The following is a 7749-nucleotide window of genomic DNA, read 5'->3' on the forward strand; positions in this document are numbered from 1 at the left end:
TAATACTTTATGCATGCGTCCAAAAATTCGATGTGACGGGGAATCTTAAAAAATTTAACATTTTGGAAGAGAACTAAACGGTACCTAAAACTATTATCAAATCCACATATGAAGTGAGACTAGCCAAAATACTTTGACGAGACTAATTGGTCATAAAGTACCCCTACAACAAAGAAAGCCCCAAAAGCAATCACAAAGGCGACCCTTTGGTCTGATTGTTCTTTGGAGGGAGTGGAGAAGTGAGGAGGTGCTTCTGCCCAGCCACATAGCTGATTGACCATGACACCACACAGCTCTGGGTTCCCTTCGAAGCTTGAGCCGTTGTTTAGTTCCCGAAAGTTGGAATTTAGGGTTACTGTAGCACCTTCGTTTTTATTTGGCAATTAGTGTTCAAACATGGACTAATTAGGCTCAAAACGTTTGTCTCGTAATTTTCCACCAAACTATGCAATTAGTTTTTTTTTCATCTACATTTAATGCTCTATGCACGGCCCGCAAACATTCGATGTGACAGGTACTGTAGCACTTTTTTGGAATTTGGGGTCTAACTAAACAAGGGCTGAATTTGGGAATGTGCTGAACTGGCCTCCAGTTGGGATTGGCCCTTTTAAGTTGTTGTCAGAAACATTGAATGCAGACAGACGCCCTGTTCGCTTGTTGGTTTCACAGTGTTTTCCTCTCACAATAAACCAGCACTAGCCAGTCCAAACCAGCCCAGAAACCAACCAGCGAAAAGGCCGAGAAAGTGCAGGGTGTTGAGATCCGACGGGATTGCGCCTATGAAATGGTTGCTAGGGCCTTGTTTAGATCCACGTTCGTTTGTATTTGATAATTATTGTCCAATCTTAGCCTAACTAGGCTCAAAAGATTCGTCTCGTAATTTACAATTAAACTGTGTAATTAATTATTTTTTATCTATATTTAATACTCCATACATGTGTTCAAATATTTGATGTGATGAAGAGAGAATGAAAAAATTTGCAATCTAAACAAGGCCTTGACAAGTCAAGCACTTGCAGGTTTGACAGGTTGCAGAGCTGCTGTAGTATCTCCCCTGATAACATGTTGACGCTAATGTTGAGCGTGGTCAGTGATTACGGCTGACCAATCTCTTGGGGAATCACACCAGTGAAGTTATTGTGACCAAGATTCAGCACTTTTGGGATCCCACTTGTTTCCCTGACCTGAAGCGATCGACCTAAAGAAACAGGTAGCTCAAATACCGTAGGATCCAATTGGGTTGGAGCCTTTCCTGTCGTTAGCATTGGCAACTCCATTAGGGTACTTGGTATTTCCCCCGGCAAATCTGTTATTTGATATGTCTAGATAGAGTAGTGACTCTAGGCTTTTGATCCAGGCAGGTATTGGTCCATTGAGCTGATTGTTATGCAATAACAATACCTTCAAATTTTTGAGCCTTGATATCAATGAGGAAATTTTTCAGACAATGAGCTCATATACAATAAAGTCTTTAAGTCCCAAACAAATTGAGGTAGGCTAGAGTTGAAACCCAGCAAAAGCCATCAAGGTTTAGGCACGTGAATAGTTGTTTTTTCAAGCACTCCTATCTAAGGCTAAGTCTTTGGGTATATTCCATCATTTTAAGTCTCCTTTTATTTTTTCTACCCAAGTCAACTTCGGTCTTCCTCTATCTCTCTTCACGTTACTATTCTGGCTTAGGATTCCACTACGCACCGGTGCCTCTGGAGGTCTCCGTTGGACATGTCCAAACCATTTCAACCGGTGTTGGACAAGCTTTTCTTCAATTGGTGCTACCCCTAATCTATCACGTATATCATCGTTCCAAACTCGATCCCTTTTGTACGACCGCAAATCTAACGCAACATACGTATTTTCGCGACACTTATCTGTTGAACATGTCGTCTTTTCGTAGGTCAACATTCTGCACCATACAACATAGCAGGTCTAATCGCCGTCCTATAAAACTTGCCTTTTAGCTTATGTGGTACCCTTTTGTCACATAGGACACCAGATGCTTGGCGCCACTTCATCCACCCTGCTTTGATTCTATGGCTAACATCTTCATCAATATCTCCGTCTCTCTGTAGCATTGATCCTAAATATCGAAAGGTGTCCTTCCTAGGCACTACTTGACCTTCCAAACTAATATCTCCCTCCTCCCGAGTAGTAGTGCCGAAGTCACATCTCATATACTCAGTTTTAGTTCTACTGAGCCTAAAACCTTTGGACTCTAAAATCTCGCGCCATAACTCTAGTTTCTGATTCACTCCTGTCCGGCTTTCATCAGCTAGCACTACATCGTCCGCGAAAAGCATACACCAAGGGATGTCCCCTTGTATGTCCCTTGTGACCTCATCCATCACTAAGGTAAACAGATAAGGGCTTAAAGCTGACCCTTGATGTAGTCATATCCTAATCGGAAAGTCATCTGTATCTCCATCACTTGTTCGAACACTAGTCACAACATTGTTGTACATGTCCTTAATGAGCCCAACGTACTTCGTTGGGACTTTATGTTTGTCCAAAGCCCACCACATAACATTCCTTGGTATTTTATCATAAGCATTCTCCAAGTCAATAAAAGACATGTGTAGGTGCTTCTTCTTCTCCCTATACCGCTCCATAACTTGTCTTATTAAGAAAATGGCTTCCATGGTTGATCTTTCGGGCATGAAACCAAATTGGTTCATAAAGACCCGCGTTATTGCTCTCAAGCGATGCTCGATAACTCTCTCCCACAGCTTCATAGTATGGCTCATCAACTTAATTCCCCGGTAATTAGTACAACTTTGAATATCCCCTTTATTCTTGTAGATCGGTACCAATATACTTCTCCTCCACTCGTCAGGCATCTTGTTCGATCGAAAAATATAGTTGAACAGCTTGGTTAGCCATACTATAGCTATGTTCCCGAGGCATCTCCACACCTCGATTGGGATACCATCCGGTCCTATCGTCTTACCTTCTTTCATCCTTTTCAACGCCTCTCTAACCTCAGATTCTTGGATTCTCCGCACAAAGCGTCTATTGGTGTCATCAAAAGAGTCATCCAACTCAAAGGTTGTGTCCGCTGAATAATTTGTCAAAATACTTTTGCCATTGATTTCGGATCTCATCCTCCTTCACCAAGAGATGCTCCCTTTCATCTTTAATGCACTTAACTTGGTTGACGTCCCTTGTCTTTCTCTCATGAACTCTAGTCATCCTATAAATGTTCTTCTCTCTTTTCTTCGTACTCAAATGTTGGTAAAGATCCTCGTATGGCCTAACCTTCGCAACACTCACAGCTCGCTTTGCAGTCTTCTTTGCCACCTTATACTTCTCTATGTTGTCCACACTCCTGTCATGGTACACGCGTCTATAGCGTTTTTTCTTCTCCTTAATAGCCCTTTGGACTTTCTCGTTCCACCACCAAGTATCTTTAGCCTCGCCTCCACTTCCTTTGGTTATTCCACACACCTCTGAGGCCACCTTCCGAATGTTGGTTGCCATCTTCTCCCATATGTTGTTTATGTCCTCTTCTTTCTTCCAAGAGCCATCTTTGATAACCCTTTCCATGAATACCTCTGACATCTTCCTTTTCAGTTTCCACCACTTTGTTCTTTCAATCTTAGCTTGTTTATTCCTATGGGCACGCATCTGAAAACGAAAGTCTGCCACCAAAAGCTTATGTTGAGAAACAACACACTCGCCTGGTATCACCTTGCAACCCAAGCATGCTCGTTTGTCCTTTCTTCTTGCGAGGACAAAGTCAATCTGGCTAGAGTGTTGTCCGCTACTGAAGGTCACTAGATTAAATTATCTCTTTCTAAAGAAAGTGTTGGCTATCATCAGGTCAAAAGCTACCGCGAAGTCCAGAACTTCTTCCCCCTCCCGATTCCTACTACCATACCCAAAACCTCCATGAACTGCCTCGAAACCTACGCTTGTAGTACCTACACGCCCATTAAGATCTCTTCCTATAAAAAGCTTCTCGCTACTAGGTACAACTCTAATCAAGCCATCTAAGTCTTCCCAGAACTGTCTCTTAGCACTCTCATCGAGGCCTACTTGGGGGGCATACGCACTAATTACGTTCAAGACCATATCACCAACGACAAGCTTGACTAAGATAATCCTATCTCCTTGCCTTCTCACTCCCACCACATCATTCTTGAGGCTCTTATCAATCAAAACTCCTACTCCATTTCTATTCACGAATGTCCCTGTGTACCAAAGCTTGAAACATGTATTGTCCACCTCCTTCGTCTTCTGACCCTTCTATTTAGTCTCTTGAACACATAATATATTTACACGTCTGCCAGTCGTGGTATCAACTAATTCTCTTAACTTACCTGTAACGACCCTACATTCCAACTACCTAAACGGATCCTAGTTGGTTCGACTAGCTTCCTTACCCTTCGCACCCATCGACTCAGATGTGAAGACCCTTGTTCATTTTTCACTACACCCGGACGCCGATGTAGCGCGCCACTAAGGAAGCAACGACCCGATCCTTGCTCACTTGACACCATGCTCAGATCGCGACATGGCGCGTCACCAAGGGGGTGCCGACCCGGCCCTTGCCCATTTAACACCATACCCGGGTTCCGATATGGCGCGTCGCTAAGAAGGTTACGTCCCAACGGTTTTCTTTCGGGTTTCATCTCCATTAGAATGGCTAGATTTAACGTTGGCTCGCCACGCCTATCACAACCCTCCTCCTTTACCAGGGCTTGGGACCTGCTATGTTGAGACAACATATGCGGAGTTAGACAATGAGCACATATGCAATGTGAAAACCTGAAGATTCTGAAAACCATCAACCGTTTCATCTTGTGGCATGGCTTCACCTTTGAAGTTGGTCTCCAGATATAGGAAGGTAAGGTTCTTACAATCTCTGAGGACATGAAGTGTATTTGTTATATTTGTAAAATTGTTGGAGCCAATTGATAGGAAAATAAGGGACTTCAAGTTGCCTATTCTCGGCGAAAGCTGCCCATGGAAGTTGTTGTAGGACAGTCGCAGTGCAACCATATTGCTGCAAGAGTAGATGCTTCCTGGAATTGTGCCACTGAAGTTGTTATACAGAAGATCTAGCATTTCTAGATTGTTCAGGGTGGGGAAGTTGACCTTGGTAAGTTCTCCACTGAAATAGTTGTTCTCGAGGATAATCGTTATGAGATTTGTACAGTTGCACAGAGTTGATGGTAGCTCCCCAGACATCATGTTGTAGTCCAAATGGAGCTCTTCCAACGTCTTGAGCAGACCTATTGAGTCTGGAATCTTGCCTATGAAATTGTTCTCTCCAACATCTAGAGTAACCAGATCACTGAGTTTGCCAATAGGTGAACCATCAAGTGTTCCTTGCAAACCGGCATTACGAAATGACAGGTGCTCTAACGAGGTAGCATTGAACAGTTCATCAGGGACAGTCCCACCTAGGTTATTGTGACCAGCCTTAAGCACTTTCAGATTAGAGCAGTTGCCGAGCATGAGGGGAATCTCTCCACTGAACTGATTGTACTGAAGCTCAAGAACGGTGATGGATGCCGAGGCAAGGCAGAAAGAAGATGGTACCTGCCCACTAAAGCTGTTGTTGCTCACGTTGAGCGTGACCAGATTCTTTAACAGCTTCCAAGCTCTTGATGGAAACTCTCCAGTAAACTGGTTGCTCGAGATGTTCAGCACCTGCAGTGGCCAGCCATGGGTGACTGAAACTGAAGATGACAGCTCACCTAACTCTCCCTCGAGGTGATTAAAACTGACGTCAATGACGACTATGCTACTGGTGGAGGACATGAGCTGCTCTAGTGGAAGTTCACCAGACAGAGCGTTCCATGAAAGGTTGATGTACAGCAACCCGGTGAGTTCGCCAAGGGCCGGCGAGATGCGCCCTTGGAGTCTTCTGCCGGGCAGGGAGACCTCTGTGACCACCCCGTCTCCGTTGCAGGTGATGCCTTTCCACAAGCAGCAGTCTGCTGTGTCGTTCCACCATGACGACATGGCAAGGCCGCTGTCGACTGAGAGCTCCGCAATGAAGCGGAGGAGGGATCTCTTGTCCTGGTTAGGGCATGGAGTGGCACGAGAGGAGACAGAGGACAAGGAGAGCAGCAGCAGCATGCCGAGAGCAAGGCTGGAGAAACCCATGTCTGGCTACTTGCTGCTTCTGATGCTGCTTTTGCTTCCTGCTTTGTTGGTCGTTGATAACATGGGTGGTTATTATCAATTGTAAGGGATACGTACATTGGAAATCAGTGAGATCCAACCGCTATCAGGAAGGGTCATGCCTGCGTAGTGCTGAAGTCAGTGAGATTCAACTGTTAGGGACTTATAGATTATGGTCAGGTCTGAAGTCAGTTTGGAATTGTCGTTGTTTCTGTACCCACCACTTGCGCTGTTGAAATTCATTGTTACACCACATTTGTCAGCAATCAAAGAGAATGTAGTGCAAACTTTACAACTCTGGAAACACAGAACAAGGAAGGAACCAAGGAATTTGGCTATCGAAGCATGGACACAAATTTGGGAACAACCGGCTGCAAGAACAAGAGGGCCATCAAATTGAGAATTCACAGATACTCTGGATGTTGTCAACTCAGTCCAATTTATTTTAGTTCTGCAAGTTCTTTCTCTTGTACTTTGTAGCTTTTTCTTCTGCATTTCTGTACCTTATTCCCCTTGTATTTTCTCTTGTTTCCTCTCTGAGCCTCTTGGCTTTGCACCTGCATTTGTACAGTTTGCAATTTTAATACAAATTAGGTTGGGGCCTCCCCTCCTGACTTCCTCAAAAAAAACATGGGTGGCTGGCTCGTTCCGTGGCTGTTTTTTTTTCTCTCATGTAGAGTACGAGCATGGCACAAAAAAAGTCATCAGAGCATGAACACTTCGCATTGGACTAGCAAACGCAACTTGCATTCTGCATCGCCTGTCAAGAAAGCTATGGCCTGCACATTGAAATAAGAACAGGTGCGGTTGATTTCCTTGTCATTGTATACTTTTTTTAGTACGAGAGGAACATTGTAGACTTTTTAATTCTTGTGTACGCCCTTTTTTTTGGTAGAGAACCTGAAGCTGCTGATAATATTGTATCTTTTTTTCGGTAGAGAACCTGAAGCTGCTGATAGTACTGTGTCTTTTTTTTTGGTAGAGAACCTGAACCTGAAGCAATGAACCGCCAGCGCCTTGGCCAGTTGGCCCGGCTACTTAGCTATGCAATCGCCAGCTTTGTCGTGCAGCTACTGACCACCAGTTGCATGCAAAGCCTTGGTCTTGCATCGTGGCGGCCAGTTGTGGTTTGGCGGTGTTGCACGGCGCGTGTTGAGGTCTTAATCCAACCGGCCGTTGTCGATAGTTGAGCTAGTTGCTTTTTGTTGAGTATTGTTGTTGTTGTCGATAGTTGTTGTTTTCGTAGCTCTGTTGTACTGCCCAGCTCTCCTGCCTGATTCATTTAAAAAAAAAAAGCCTTGGTCTTTGTTTGGGTGTTGTACGGTGCTGCTCGTCTCAAACAGAGAGGAAATTGGTTATTATCAATTGTAAGGGATACGCACATTGGAAATCAGTGAGATCCAACCGCTATCAGGAAGGGTCATGCCTGCGTAGTGCTGAAGTCAGTGAGATTCAACTGTTAGGGACTCATAGATTATGGTCAGGTCTGAAGTCAGTTTGGAATTGTCATTGTTTCTGTACCCACCTCTTGCGCTGTTGAAATTCGTTGTTACACCACATTTGTCCACCATCAGCTAGCTTAACTCTCATGCCCTAAGGGACTGCAACTTTTATGGACTT

At 44.3% G+C, this 7749-nt stretch overlaps 1 pseudogene; it reads right to left on the bottom strand.

Annotated features, from left to right (window-relative positions):
• LOC136468565 (receptor-like protein 2) overlaps positions 1-6111 on the bottom strand; it is a 27498-nt pseudogene extending 21387 nt beyond the window's left edge.
• Between the last annotated feature and the right edge of the window lie 1638 nt (positions 6112-7749).

Source organism: Miscanthus floridulus, chromosome 8 (genome assembly GCF_019320115.1).
Source record: "Miscanthus floridulus cultivar M001 chromosome 8, ASM1932011v1, whole genome shotgun sequence".
In the NCBI taxonomy this organism is placed as follows: domain Eukaryota; kingdom Viridiplantae; phylum Streptophyta; class Magnoliopsida; order Poales; family Poaceae; genus Miscanthus; species Miscanthus floridulus.